At 44.0% G+C, this 16,119-nt stretch overlaps 1 long non-coding RNA gene across 1 annotated transcript in view; it reads right to left on the bottom strand.

Moving 5' to 3' along the window:
- Nucleotides 1–15,353, bottom strand: part of LOC143751722 (uncharacterized) — a 70,626-nt gene extending 55,273 nt beyond the window's left edge. Inside the window, exon 1 of the long non-coding RNA XR_013207292.1 lies at nt 15,320–15,353. This is a non-coding gene — a long non-coding RNA (uncharacterized LOC143751722). The remainder of the gene's footprint in view (nt 1–15,319) is intronic.
- Nucleotides 15,354–16,119: the final 766 nt, after the last annotated feature.

Genomic DNA, 16,119 nt, shown 5'->3' with positions numbered 1-16,119 from the left:
CCTCAGAGGGGGCGAGCGTCCCTCGGGAAAGCGCTCGCTGGGACCGTCTGTGCCCCGGCATGAAGGCGGGGTTGGCAGAACGGGCCCCTGAGGGCACCGAAGAAGAGCGGGCACCGTGTAATGCGGTGAACACCTCTCTCCCACGGCAGGGACCACCCTCAGCATCCTGACGCCAGTGGCGTCAGGACTTCCTCTTTGCCGAAGCCTTCTTAGCCATAATAACTGTCCTCAGATCAGTTTTGCCAGAAGACTTTGGCTGAGAGTGCCGCAACTGGTCCCACTGTTTGGAAGGGGGAGCGCGAGACGCGACACTCTGCTTCTGTTGCGCCCTATGTGAGGAAATGACTGACGGCCTGCCACCAAAAAGACCATGAGGAGAGAGCGGAGCGTCCAAAAGAAAAGCTTTGTCTTTTTCTTTCATGCCAGAGAGATTTAACCATAGATGCCTCTCTGCGGCCACCAGGGCTGCCATAGTACGGCCCATTAGCTTGGCCGACTCCCTGGGTTGCGCGCAGAGATAAATCTGCAGCCTGACGCAGTTCGCGAACTACGTCAGTGCTGACCTCTTGAGTGTCACTCATATCCTTTAATAAGTCAGCCTGGTATGCGTGCAGGATGGACATCGTGTGCAGGCACGCCGAGGCTTGACCGGCCACCGAATACGCCTTACCCACTAAAGCTGACGTACTTCTAAGAGGCTTAGAGGGTAAAAGTGGTGCTTTAAAAGAAGATGCAGCTTCAGCAGAAAGATGACTAGCAAGCGCCTCTTCTGCTTTGGGCATCGCCCCATAACCATGAGATTTAGCCCCCACAATGTTTGAATAAGTGGAAGTTTGAGGGCTAAAAACACGATAAGAGACCGGCTTTTTCCACGATCTCGAAACCTCTGTGTGCAGATCAGGGAAGAAGGGCAAGCACCGGCGTGGAGGTTGAGAACGGGAAGGCAAAAATCTTTCATATAATTTAGATTTTTCTCTAGACTCCTGCCTAACAGCTGGCCACTCGATGCTTAATTTAGAAACAGCACGAGTGAGCAACTCCATAAGCTCCTCACTTTCGGGAGAGCGAGATGGCGAATCATCGACATCTCCCGCATCCAGACTAACAACATCCAGATCCTCAGAACTGGATAGTTGCAGTACTGGGGCCTCAGTTCGGGGGGAAGAAACCGCAGAGCGTGCTTCCGCCGTGCTCCCCGATCGGCGGGAGCGGAGCGTTCTAAGAGGCAAACGCTCGCAAATGCTCACAATCAGCCCCCTCGAGAGCTGACTGGGCATGCTGCACTCCCAAACAAACAACACATAAGCTGTGTGTATCCCCGCTCGTTAAATAGCGCGAGCAGGGAGGAACACACTTCTTAAATTGTTGTTCGCTCGCCATTGTCTCTCAATATAATATATATATATATATATATATATATATATATATATAGTTTTTTGAAATAGTGAAACTCCTGCTTAGTGACAGACAAAAACACTTGAGACAGATCCACATATAGCGCATACTGAAGGCAAAGAAGCTGTCGCGCTTGTGTTTTGGGGGTGCTTTATAGTTTCCTGGTCGATGACGTCACCCGCCTATGACGTTCCGTCTCTCCATTGGACTGATTCCATACGTGCTTCATGACGCACACACGCAGAGGCGTTCCCACAGCTTGTCGCAGCTCGAGTTCCCTTGAAAGGGAACTCTTGAAACTTTGCACAGAGGTCAGAACCCGCGGCCATCAGGGCCGGGCTGAAGCTGGTACCCGGGTGTGGCAAGGGGGCTCAACGGGGTCCGAAAACTTGGTCCATGGATCAAACACGCTTGCATATAATAATATGGAACTCGGTACACATATAGATCTCATCGGGCCGAAAAACTTTCGTACTCTTAAGTTTTACGTCAGCCCAACAGGAAGTTGGCTATTATGGGTTGTTTGGAAAATTCCTTGTTCTGGAATTTGATATACTCCTCCTAGTGAATTCATCCAATCGCCACCAATCTCAGTGTGCATTAAGTCAAGACCTTCACGATGCTAAATTGCGGACCGATTCTTGATATCTTAAACGGTTTGGCCGTAGCGAGGAAATTAATTTATGGGGAGAAAAGAGAAACACAAAGTGTTACAACTTCTGCATACAATAACTGATCTTGATGAAACTTCAGCTGTGTGTTCGTGGTAAGAGGCCGATCAGATGGATGTAACTATTGTGAGTCAAAGTTATAGCGCCACCAACTGGCAGCAGGAAGTGTGTCACTTTCAAAATGCTTTGAAATCACCCTCTTATTTTTACCTGATTTGATTAAAACTTTATCTGTATAATGTAACCACCCGGCAGATGTAGACCTGTGAAAGGATTATTGATATCTTAGATACTGTTGCCATGGCAACACATCAAACTTTATTATTCTTTTTGGATGCATTTGAGACTCTTAGCATGCTTGAAATTGCATGAAACTCGACAGACACGTCACATTTATTAGCCAGTAGACACGTGCCACAATAAAATATAATAATAAAATAGTCAACCTAACATATAAAAATTACACTGCTCTGTTTAAATAGTCAATAGTACAATTTGTATCATTCACCGTAAGCAGCTCTCCACTGTGATGTTTCCAAGCACATTTTTTCGCATGTGAAGAGGATTATTTTTTCCGTCGATATTGGAACGTGAGTGAAGTACAAAAACAATAATAAAGAATAGTTTACCATCCAAATACATCGAGATTGTTGAAACATTTTGATTATAAAAAGAGAGTTACGTGAGCCCAACGCTGCTTACTTTCACTTTCGCTTAAAATTATTTTGTTAAGAATAGGCCTATGGGTTGTGTTAATAAAAAAAAAAGGGTCGCTCTTGAAAAAGTTTGAAAACCACTGTATGACTGAAAAAACTTTGGAAAGAATGATACTTTTAAACATAACACTAAACCGCCAGCAGGTGGCGGCAGGGGACTGTCTTAATGAGTGAGTCATTGATTCATTCGTTCAAACGATTCGTTGGTTCGATGGTTCTGCTGTGATCTTTCTTTAACTATTTTCGCTGCTGAAACAGAACAAATACAGTCAACATTGTATCTAAAATGTGAGTGACGTAATTGTAACTGTTTATTAAACTGTTGTATGAAATCAATGTCACAGTTTCAATCTTAATGATATTCAAGAAAACAGCACTCGTCATGTGAGGTTGCTTAAGTGTATCATATGTTAAAAAATATAAAAACTCAATTTTATAGGCAGTATGTTGTTAACCCTCTGGGGACAGATTGGGCGGTACCGCCCAAAATGGCATACTTTTACAAATGTGTAATTATCTTAAAAACTATTAATGATAGAGAGGTGCGGTATTTTTTGCCGTCTTCCTTAGATTCCGCTGAAAACAGTGATAACAAACTTACCCGGCTTGTATACACACTTCCTTGTTGCGCAATACCAATACGTCAAAGGCCAATGAAATTGATGTTGTTTGGCAGATTCACGAGCAACAACCAATGGAAAAATTGCCGATGGAGGAATATTTTTCTTACCCAATCAGAGGAAGGTTACCATGATGTATTCTAGCAAATAAGAGGACTCTGTAGCCTTGCAAGGGGTGGTACTATATACTATTACGCAAACAGCGTTGAGTGGCAGAGATAACAGAAAGCGAATGGACACGTCTAGTATAAACAAGGCTTTACGGAGCGAGAGCGCACAGAGATATGAGAGAGAGACAGAACAATTATAATACATAAATACACACATTCAATTATAGCATTATTTATTGTTTTAGCACTTTTATGATGGCAGGCAGTAAACGATTTACGGTGGAACAAGCTCTGGAAGAATTACTGGAGAGTGACGAGGAGAAAGCTTTGCTTAGAAAATTCTAAGCATTCCTAAGAAAAACGGCTGGGACTATTTGTAAATAAAGTAAAATGTTTCATTGTTCTTTACACATTTTATATAACAATTACACATGTCTGTCAAGCAAAGGCTTTGACAAATATATTTTTTGTTCAAAAACTGTTCACTATTGTTGTGTGATTTGTGATTTTCAGAAATAAATGCCAAAAATCGAATTTCCGTTTTTGAAAATCTTTAGGTTTATTGTACATTTTCACTCATACTTCCTTTATAAACATATTACATGCGTGCTTATGTTAGCATAGGGTCTTCTGAATCCATAGATAGCAAACACATAGTGTTCCATCTCCATTACACATAGTTTATAAGCCCAAATGTAAAAATAGAGAAAACGGACCAAAATGAGCTTAGTCCCCAGAGGGTTAAGATGCATTTTTGGAGATCCAATCACAAGTGGTCAGCCAAGACACATTACTGTTTAAATCTGGTGTAAAATTTGGCGCACAAATACAAACCCGAGTTAAGTGGTTCATGCAAAATTAATATAATATTATTCTATTATTGTACTTTAAAATTATCCCAAACAATACTTAAACGCTGTACACAAACACTGTGACGTGCCATGTTTGTATTTTTTTTCTAGACGTGTTACTTACACAACAATATAAACAAACCCATTTTGGCATTTTCCATTGGAAATACGAGGCTGGTGCCCTGAAAATCTGGCCTACCTCACAAATTTGCATTGTTTTAGGATTAGGGGTAGGGCTGTGGGTTAGTCTTGCCTCACAAAATGGTGGCAGCAAATCCTGATGGTATTTCCTGAGAATATGTGCTACATACAGTATGGGCCGGGGTATATGGAAAAGGGGCTTACTTGGCTGGCTTATGAAGCGCATTCAAACCAAGTTCTTAACTCTGCATTCTCATTTACTGCATGAAATGTATACATTATATCAATGGTAATGCAATTATACACAATTAGCAATGGCTAACTTTTTTTTTTCCTTGTATCTTTTCTAAACAGGACACTGACAATTCTGCAGTGTATGAAGAATCCCAGATGGGCAACCAGTCAAAGATGTTTCAACAACCTCTTCTAATGTATACACATACACTTAAAAAAATATCAGTATGCATTACAGCAGATAGAATTTTGGGGAAAATGTATTTTATCATTCATCAATTAGATTATAGATAGTTCTGTCCCTGGATACCGATTGGCCAAAACTGTGTAGTAAATTTAAGTGCTATGATGTAAAATAAAATGTAATAAAATGAAGTGTTATGAGTCTCAATATGGCAGAATGTAGTCAGGCAGGTGCTCCCTTGCTGCCACTTAATCATCGAAATTTCAACTTAAATCAGTATAAATTGAGATATCCAAATTTTGGTTGTATATCCACAGTCCAGTTCCAGTTTCTTTGAGTGACGACTGCGAGCTAGTGAAGAGAGATGGAGATTTCCTTTCCATTATCCTTTTCATTGGAAATACATCACAATACTGAAGTAATGTTGTGGAAACGTCCGGTTCACACAGAATGTGTGGGGTCTACCAGTCGTCAATATCGACCGTCAGTTTTGTGTAACGAGTTACAGTTTAAAATATATGTTTATATATATATATATAATTTTAACAAATTATAATTAATTATAAATATTTGAATGTTTTAGAATTAGCTGTAGCAGAATTAATAGTACAATTATTTGATCAGTTCATCTAATGAACAGCAAGCATAATCAATTATAAATTCTAGGAAACGTGTTATTTTCCTGGCCAAGAAAGAATAATCTTTTCCAGCTAAAGTAAATCAAGTACTAGCAGGGTAATAGCATAGGTAGCTAGATCAAGATGTTTAAGTGACTTTGATATTTTTGTGAGTGGCAAACACAGAGACAATGAAGTGTGAATATAATGGTTTAATAAACGAAACTACGGTAGGCTACACACACAACTAAACTAAGCAAAGATTGAATACAGAATCAAGAAAGTAAAGAAGAAAAGAGAATGGCAAGATTACAATCAGTTAACCACGATCTACAAGAAACATTAGAGAATCAGGGTCACCTTAAAGGGGCACAATAACTTAGAAACGCATCTAAAGGCTGCAAACGGGTACTTGCATTGGTTTTGGTTGCTGAACAAGTCCAGATGCAGGAGATTCTTGAGTTTCTTGATGATTTTGCAAGTAGTGCGCTGAAACGTTCGTTTGGGTTCTTGGGGTGGTCCACGTTGAATCCAAAGTAGTTAAAGGCGGGGTAGGTAAGTCTGAGAAATTAGCAGAAAACTGCTGGATTTTGAAAGTATCCAACAGAGAAACTCCCATCCCCTTCCTTCTGAGCTCATTCCAAAGCCACGCCGCCAAAACACTTGAACGCGCAATGCCAACCGCTCAGCTGGAGGATGCGTTTACCAGTGCGGAGCGGAGAGGAGCACAGTCCGATGGAGTAACATCATGTAAAATATTTTATTTAATAAAATACCTTTTTGACTGCTCTTTCTCTGCCACAATTGTGAGACTTCGTGGCTTGCGGTCGGTACGCGCCTCTCCTCTTCCGAAATGAGCGAGTCCACCGAGTGCGTGCATGTGGGCAGCTCCTGTTGCAGAAGGGCTGGTAGCCATAGCAACGAGGGAGAGTGACAGTCTGTCACCCAGTCAATCAGAGCACTCGGTCCGAATGGGATAATGAGCTGTGTTTACTGCAGCCCTGAGAGGACTACAGACACTCTATTTTTATAAACTCCTTTTCAGAGTATTTACATTTTAGATATATATTGGTATTTAAAGACAGTTTAAACAAATTTGGCAAAAAGTGTTTTAGAAACACATTGCCTACCCTACCTTTAACTTGAAGATGAAGTTGCCGGAAGAAGACAGGAGGATGGTGTCTCAAAGAGATTGTGCAAAGATCTGAACTAATCAGACACTCTTAAAGGTCCTATCAGTTCACACCTGAGGTGAGATGACCAATCAAAGATGACCGGGAGAAAGTCTTTGTTCCATCTTATCTCAATTTGCATGTTAATTCTGGCATGGAGAATTTGTGCTGTCTTTACACAAAAGTATGGTAAAAAAAATATCATGATGCAATTTATCATAACATATTGTACACCATTGATTATAAAATCAAAAGAGGATTATTTTGATACCAAGAAAGAGGGGATTCGAAGACATTAAAGCAGTGATACATACATCATCTTTGGATATCAACATTGGAAGTTACTCTAACATAACTAAAGAATCATAACTAGTCATAACTAATAAAACATAGGAGCTTGCATAAAACACAGGAGAAATACAAGAAACATTTGGGAAAGTTTGTGTGTATGAATGGAGTAAGTGTCTTTGTGTATTGGAAGTTTATCTCTATAGTCTTTGACCAAATTGGTAGTGCTGTCTGGTCTCCTATGCTGTCTTTTCAGGGTTACAGACACAGTCTCTTGGTGAGATCGTTCAGTGGAGACGAGATGATAACGGCCTTTGAAGAGAACTGGTTTTAGGGCCGATGACAACGGGAGAGGGGGAAGGTTTTCTGATGACTAGGGCATTTGATTAAGGCCATTCGTTACATTCGAGTCGATCGCTTTTCCTTCTCCCTTTTTGCTAAGGCAACGTCTGTAAGTATTTCTCATCGTGTAACATTAGGTTACTGCTTATTTTAATTTTGTAATATTATTGAGACGGCTAAGTTAGCTTTATGTTTATTGCTTCTGGTTGTTTTACTAGCTTGATTGTGTTTATCATATAGGCTAATCGGTGGTTTTTACATTGTTACTGTGTATTTGGGTTTGATTAATAATATAGACATCTCATTGTACTGCATTGCAGTTTCACAAAATTCCCAGTAAACTTCATGGAAATGAATCAACTGTGTCCTGGAGATTCTTGGGAGTGTTTAAGCTGAATGAAACATAGTCCATGACAGTGAAAAGACGGCAACACAGCTAATGAGGGACACAAGGATTGCCATCCTGCGCAGCAACTCAATACCAAGAGATAAGTGGCTAACGCTACAGCTCCCTGTCTGCTACACACTAGCTTTCTTCTATATTGAAAACGCGGTGGGTCACAATGTCACAATTGTAAACAGTAACAACAGTAAAAAAGGAAATGGAGATAACAAGCCCGAGACTGTGCGCTCAAGAATTAGTCGCTCATCTGGTGCATCGTCCAGCTCGAAGATTATCATGGCCGTCGCCATGGCAAAGGCAAAGCCTGAAGCAGCGCAAGCTAGAGTGGCACAAGCGGAAAAGGAAACTGAACTTAACCCTCTGGGGTCTGAGGTGTTTTCTGGGTCCTGGAGGTGTGCTGACATGCTCTGACATTTGTGCTTATTTCTGTTACTTGTGACATTTTCATGGCCAAAGTCTGATTACACTGTATTCAGCACATACTCTGCTACAATAATATGTCAGCAGCATGTATGTAAAAGTTTGTAGTTTTGAGATAATGACTGTGGCGAGGGGGAGGTGGTTTGTAGTTTGAAGTCTGTAGCGGGAGAGAGAGGAGGGAGCCGAGCGGTGAGTAAGTAGGTTAAGTGCAGATGATGAACACCTTAATCTGATTGCAGTAATTGGCATGAAGAGACCACAAAAAAGCCGGCGGGAACGAGAGAGTGTGAGAGAGAGTTGGACTGGGTACTCAGCGCTTCGAGACGCTCCTCCGAGCCCAGCAGGAAGGCCGCGAGCTGTTCCGGAGCTGGTTAGACCGGGAGATTCGGGCTGTCCCCTCTCCAGCTAATAAATAAATAAACATAAAATGTAAATAAATAAAATGGGCCCCCAGGATGACCTGGAGGCCTTCCTGGATCTTTTTGAGAGGTCTGCCCCGTGGACTGGCCAATACGGCTCATCCCTCTGCTGTCCGGAGAGGCACAGGTGGCCGCACACCAACTGCCATTCCAGAATATCCTGGTCTATGAAGACCTGAAGTGTGGCATTCTTCAGCGGGTCGGCCGGACCCCAGAACATCATCGCCAGAGGATCAGGACACTGGGCCTCGAAGAGTCCGTCCGGCCCTTCGTCATGGCACAGCAGCTCCGGGACTCCTGCCGCAAATGGCTGATGGCCGACGGAAGCGAAGTCGAGGCCATCATCGACAAAGTGGTACTGAAGCAGTTCGTGGTCCAGCTTCTGAGGAAGACCGCGCAATGGGTCCAGTGCCACCGCCCGACGCCGCTGAACCAGGCCATTCAACTGGCGGAGGACCAGATGGTGGTGTGCCCAGGGGTCGGCGAACCCCTTCCAGCTGCTTCTCTCTCTCTCTCTCTCTCTCTCTATCTTCCCCCTCTCTCTCCAGTCCCCTCTCTAAGCCTGTCCCCCTTCCCAGGTCTCGCGGGGGGCTTTCGCCCCAGCCAGCGCCACGGTGGAGAACAAGGACCCTGGCGGAGCCTGCTCCAGCACCCAGGGCCCCACCCCAGGGGGCGAGCTTGAACATCGGCCACTCCACCTCACCAGCCGTGCCTCCGCTCTCTCCACGCCTATCCCTTGACCAGCTTCCTGCCACTGGGGTGGCCTGCTGGCGCTGAAGGGACCCAGGACACTTTATTAATTGGTGTCCGGTGATGGAGACTGATCCGAGTCCCTGACGCACCACAGGCTGCCCCCGATCAAGCTGGCCAGTACCAGATACTAGTGAGTATCAAGGGGGGTACGTATCAGGCTTTGGTGGGTTCAGGATGTAACCAAACCTCCATTCATCAAAGCCTGATTCAACCTAGAGCATTGAATAATGGCCGCATGGTTAAGGTATGGTGTGTGCAAGGGGAGGTGGTCAACTATCTGGTCTTGCCCGTGGATATTCCATTTAGGGGACAAAAGCATAGGGTAGAGGTAGCAGTTAACCCGCACCTCCGGAATCCGCTAATTTTGGGGACCAATTGGCCAGCCTTTAATAAATTATTAGGGTATTTGTGTGTGGATGCCTTTTGGGCAAAAAGAGACCAGAGGAAGGCAGCGGTCGCTCAGGTTGGGGAAGCAGAGCCAGGACCTCTGGGAGCTGATCCAGGGGAACAGAGCACTCTGGAGAGGACCATTGTCACAGAACACGATGATTTTCCCCTGGAGGAGTCCCAGGATGAAACGCTGAAATATGCCTTTGATCAGGTCCGCTCTATCGACAGCCAGCTGCTCCACCCAGACCGACCGCTCTCCTATCCCTATTTTGCAATCTTAAAAGATAAGTTGTATCGGGTGACCCAAGACACCCACTCAAAGCAGGAAACAACTCAGTTGTTGGTACCAAAATGCCGCCTGGGAATGCTTTTCCAGGCTGCTCACTGTAATCCAATGGGCAGACATTTAGGACAAACGGCTACACTATACTGCCTCATGGCCCGGTTTTTCTGGCCGGGCATTCACGAGAATGTGCACAAGGGGTGCGCGTCTTGTCGTGAATGTCAGTTGGTGAATCCACCGGCCAACCCAAATGCACATTTGTGCCCACTTCCCTTAATGCAGGTCCCCTTCGAGCGAATTGGCATGGACCTCATCGGGCCATTAAGAATGGTCTGCAAGGGGCACCGCTTTGCTTTAGACCTGGTGGATTATACAACGCAGTACCCCGAAGCATTACCGCGCCGCAGTATCTGCGCCAAAAGCGTCGCGGGCGCGCTGTTTCAATTAATCTCCCGGGTGGGAATTCTGAAAGAGATTCTCACCAATCACGAACCATCCGCGAACTTTAGGAATTGTTGGGAATTAAATCGATTCGCATCAGCGTCTACCACACACAAACAGACGGCCTGGTGGAACGATTTAATCGCACATTGAAAACCATGATTCGAAAGTTCGTACGGGAAGACGCCAAAAATTGGGATAAGTGGCTAGAGCCCCTCTGGTTCGTTGTACATGAGGTCCCCCAAGCCTCCATGGGGTTTTTCCCCTTCGGGCTTCTCAATGGACGTCAGCACCGCGGGGTGTTGGACGTCCTTATGGAGACTTGGGAGGACAGACCTTTCGACTAGCAAAAACGAAATTCAGTATGTCCTGGACCTGAGAACAAAACTCCACACTTTGGGGTGGCTTTCAATGGAGAATTTGTTACAGGCCCAGGACAGAGTTGACTGTACAACAGGGGGACTAGACTTCGTCAATTTTATCTGGGAGATAAAGTGCTTGTATTAAAAGTGCTTGTATTATCAAAAGCCGTACTGTCACTTTCTCTAGGTCCGCACCCTGGTTCGCAGGAGAACTTAGAGAGATGAAGCAGTCTGGTCGTGTCCTGGAGCGGACCTATAAAAAATCTGGTTTGATGGTGCATAAATTGGCCTATCGAGAGCATCGTAGGGCCTATGCTAGAGCTCTTTCAAAGGCTAGGTCACAGCATTATTCCATGCTGATTAACAACAATGCAGGTGACTCCAAAAAATTGTTCTCCACAATTCACCACATTCTCAAACCACAGACTCCATCATTTTTCAGTCATACCGACTCAAATTGTGATAAATTTATGAACTTTTTCACTTCCAAAATAGACTGTATCCGCTCAGCTCTCTCTCCCCTCACATGTTCCACTCCTGACACCCCTACAGTATTGATCATGCAAAAACTTACACATTTTTCGTCTACAAAGCAGCAGGAGGTCGAGAATATTATCCATAAATCTAAATCATCCACTTGTTCTCTTGATCCCCTTCCCACCGCTCTGCTCAAAACCCACCATTTGTCCATTAGTCCTCTTATAACTAAACTGATAAATCTTTCACTGCAAACAGGAAATGTTCCAATAGCTCTAAAACCAGCTATTATTAAACCTCTTCTTAAAAAAACAACCCTAGATCCTGAACCTCTGTCAAATTACAGACCCATCTCTAACCTCTCATTCATCTCAAAAGTGTTAGAAAAAGTGGTTTCCTCCCAGCTTTATACCCATCTCAGTTCCAAAGGTTTGTACGATAAATATCAATCTGGTTTTCAATCTCAATACAGCACAGAGACAGCCCTCCTCAAAGTGACTAGTGACCTCCTTTTGGCCTCTGACTCTGGTTCCACTTCTCTGCTTATTCTCCTCGACGTCTCTGCTGCGTTTGATACTGTTGATCATCGTATCCTTCTTCACAGACTTCAGCACTATATTGGTCTCTCCGACACTTCCCTAAAATGGTTTCGCTCCTATCTTACAGATAGGACTGAGTGTGTAGCCTTGGGGGAGGGCAAAATCCTCACCTCACATTGTTACCTGTGGGGTACCCCAGGGCTCCGTACTCGGTCCAACCCTTGGTCGTGTCGTCAGCAGGCATGGAATTCACTACCACTGCTATGCTGGCGACACACAACTTTATCTTCATATCAATCCCTCTGGTTCCCCCTCTGCCATCATTTCCTGCCTTACCTCCTGCCTGGAGGAGATCGGGGCATGGATGAATCAAAATTTTCTGCAGCTGAATGGCTCTAAAACAGAAGCCATCCAAATCGCAAAGCCTCACCAATTACGTTCGTCTCCTTTCACACTTGTTTCTTTTCTTGGCAATACTATTTCTCTCTCTCCCTCCGTTACTAACCTTGGGGTCAAGTTTGACCCATACCTTTCTTTTGACAATCATGTCACCTCAATCTGTAAAACCTCGTTTTTTCACCTCCGTAATATTTCCAAACTGCGTTCCTCTCTTTCCTTCTCAGCTGCAGAGAAGCTCGTCCATGCCTTTGTCTCCTCCAGGCTGGATTACTGCAACGCACTGCTGTGGGGAATCCCTGGTAGGAGTCTCCAAAAGCTCCAGTTTGTGCAGAATAGTGCTGCCAGGGTCCTAATGAGGGTGCGGAAACATGAGCACATTACTCCTATCCTAAAATCCCTTCACTGGCTCCCTGTTCACTTCCGCATAGAATATAAGATCCTCTTGCACACTCACCACTGTCTGCATGGTGCGGCCCCCACATACCTCACTGATCTCCTTTCCCGAAACACCTCCACCCGGACCAGAGCAGGCAAACGGCATCTCCTGGTTATACCTAGGACACAGCTCAAGACTATGGGCGACAGGGCCCTTCCAGAACAACTCAGAGCTCCCAAGACTACGGATGTTTTTAAAAAAGAACTGAAAACTTATCTTTTTAGAAAAGCGTATTTTTAAGTATTTTTAAGTATTTTTAAGTGTCTGCGTATTTGTTTTTTGATTTTGTAAGCACTTTGAGGTTTGATGTCAAATGTATAGTGCATTATAAATAAAATTCATCATCATCATCATTATTACTCCCTACTTATAGTTTGAAATTACTCGCGAAGTGGCAAGGACACTTCAAGATCACACGGCGAATTAGAGATCTCAACTATGAGGTAGTCCGAACAGATAGGGATAGGGCACATCAAATTTACCAACTCAACCTACTCAAAAAATGGTCTGAGGCAGAATCAGTGATGCTGGCGAGGGTGGTGAGTGGAGAGGAGGATCTCAAGAAAAGCCACTGTAAAAACTCAATCTCTCGCCCTGGCACCTGGTGGAGACCACCTCTCACCCTCCCAGCTCACTGATGTAAATAATTTACAAGCTGAGTTTGCTGATGTGTTCTCGCCCCTGCCTGGTCGGACGGACCTCGTTCAGCACCACGTTGAGACAGACCCGGCCGTGGTCGTACGCACTCGGCCGTATCGCTTTGTCTGAACACAAAAAAGGATATTGGCAGATCCCCTTGTCTCCCATGTCCAAAGAAAAGACAGCTTTCACAATGCCGTTTGGATTACACCAATTTGTCACTCTTCCTTTTGGCTTCTGGGCTCTTGCGACCTTTCAGCGTCTGATGGACAGAATTCTCTGGCCGCATGCTGCATATGCCTCTGCCTACTTGGATGATATCATCATCTAGAGTAACAACTGGCAGCGACATATGCAGCATTTGCTGGCTGTCCTGAAGATGCTGAGAAGGGCCGGGCTCACGGCCAACCCGAAAAAGTGTGCGATGGGGCGTGTGGACGTTAGATATCTGGGCTTCCACTTGGGTCATGGATAGGTGCGTTCCCAAATGGACAAGACAGCAGCGGTTGCGACCTATCTGAGACCCAAGACCAAAAAGGAGGTTAGACAGTTCCTGGGGCTGTCAGGATATTACAGGAGGTTTGTGCCTAACTATTCGGACCTCGCCAGCCCGCTCCGAAGTACCAAAGGAAGTACCAGATATGGTCCAGTGGACGGAGCAGTGCCAGCGTGCTTTTACTCAGATAAAGGCTGCTCTATGTGGCGGACCGCTCTTGCATGCTCCTAACTTTTCTCTCCTCTTTATCCTGCAGACAGACGTGTCGGACAGAGGGCTGGGCACAGTCCTGTCCCAGGAGGTAGAGGGTGAACAGCGGCCGGTGCTGTACATCAGTCGCAAGCTCTCTAAGAGAGAGACGATGTACAGCACCATAGAGAAAGAGTGTTTAGCCATCAGGTGGGCCTTTCTCACCCTCCGCTATAATCTCTTGGGACGGGGGTTCAAACTCTGTTCGGTCCACGCTCACCTGCAGTGGCTCCACCGCATGAAGGATACCAACGCGCGGATCACCCGTTGGTATCTAGCCTTTACTACCTTTTAAGTTCCAGGTGATCAACAGGGCCGGGTGCACAGATGGCTGTGGCTGACATCCTCTCCAGGAGGTGGGGGCTTGCAGGCTGAATGGCTCCCCGGCCTGAGTCGGGCGGCGGGGTATGTGGTGAGGGGGGCGTGTTTTAGTGAAGTCTGTAGCAGGAGAGAGAGGAGGGAGCCGAGCGATGAGTAAGTAGGTCAAGTGCAGATGACACGTCTCAACACCTGTGTCTGATTGCAGTAATTGGCATGGAGAGACTGCATAAAAGCCGGCAGGAACGAGAGAGCGAGAGAGAGAGTTGGACTGGGTACTCACGCGTTGCTGCCAACGGAGACTTCATCCTGCAAGCTACTGTTCGTCACGTCTATGTTTCCTGTTCTGCTGTGTCATCCAGATGACACGGTGAATGCGCTAGTGTGCGCCTTTCTTTTGTTTTTTGTTCTTTTTGTGCTTAAATAAAACCGCGAGTCCCAGTCACGCCGACCCCTGTCTTCTTCCTTACTCACACACATTGAACCTCATCACAATGACGTTTATGCGTGGTTTGTGGAAAAAAAAAATATTTTACTGAAAAAATGTCATGAAACCCATACTGATCATTTCTTCACAAGACTTTTGAATCACGTAGCCTAGAATATTTGCTTCAAAACTATGTGAAAATCATCCTGTGTACTCATTCAGATAAAACAATATATTGATTTAAATGAATATTTATGTGTTTCACACCTAAGAAAGACAAAGACCCTCCCATAATGGCCCTATCAGGTGCTATCAGGCACTATCATTATGAGGAGCCTTGCACAAAGAATGAGGAGAGATTTAAAAAAGAATGGCTTTTTGATTGTTTGGATTCATTTACAACACAACATGATCCAAAGATACACTACAAAGGACAAAAAAACACATTATTGAACATATTGATCTAAAGACAGAATCTTGAACAGTCACATAACTTTGTGCCAATCCTGAAACATAGAACATAGTACCTGTCATTTCCAAGGTGTTTGATTTTTCATTTTATGTATAATGTCAGCAGGACTCAGTGGTATCTGGTCCCTGTAAAAAAAAAAGGAAACAACTGTTAACATGCTGATATCAAGATAAACTATAGGCTGCACGAATTTAGGAATACATTTTAGATTTTTCTGGTTAAAATTGCGATTTAAAACTTACAAAATACACACACACACAAACAGACACATACATATCATATATATATATATATATATATATATATATATATATATATATATATATATATATATATATATATATATATATATATATATATATATATATATATAAAATGAACACTGGTTTGGTTGTGCCCTGTAAGCATATACGTGTAAGCTACACATATATGCCTACAAGGCACAACCAACTTGGTGTTCATTTTAAATGTATAGGGCTGCATAAAATAACAATAACAAAAGCCTATAGCAGGCGGCCTATAAAAATCGTTAAAAATGAACACTTCAGAAACACTACACTAGAGAAAAATATATGGATCATATTTTACTTCAAATGTTTCCATTCGTTATGACGTTATGAAATGAGATTGGAGTGAAAACATGAAGCCTAATGTTTGGCGTGTTTTGCTTTAAAAACCCACAGCGCGACTGACTCAAACTCACAGCACGTGCAGAGAACATTCACTGAAGCGACCGAGCCGATCCAAACTATGAAACATTATTGTTACCACATTATACATATCTACGTTTGAGCAGATATCCACAAACACAGTATTTAACAGTAAACACTCGTCTAAACATTATAATATTCACAA

Source organism: Siphateles boraxobius, unplaced genomic scaffold (assembly GCF_051911475.1).
Source record: "Siphateles boraxobius isolate OS27281-9 unplaced genomic scaffold, OSU_SipBor_1 26, whole genome shotgun sequence".
NCBI classification, from domain to species: Eukaryota; Metazoa; Chordata; class Actinopteri; order Cypriniformes; family Leuciscidae; genus Siphateles; species Siphateles boraxobius.
Note: the sequence above shows the minus strand (reverse complement) of the source record. Positions and strands in the feature narration are given on the sequence as shown.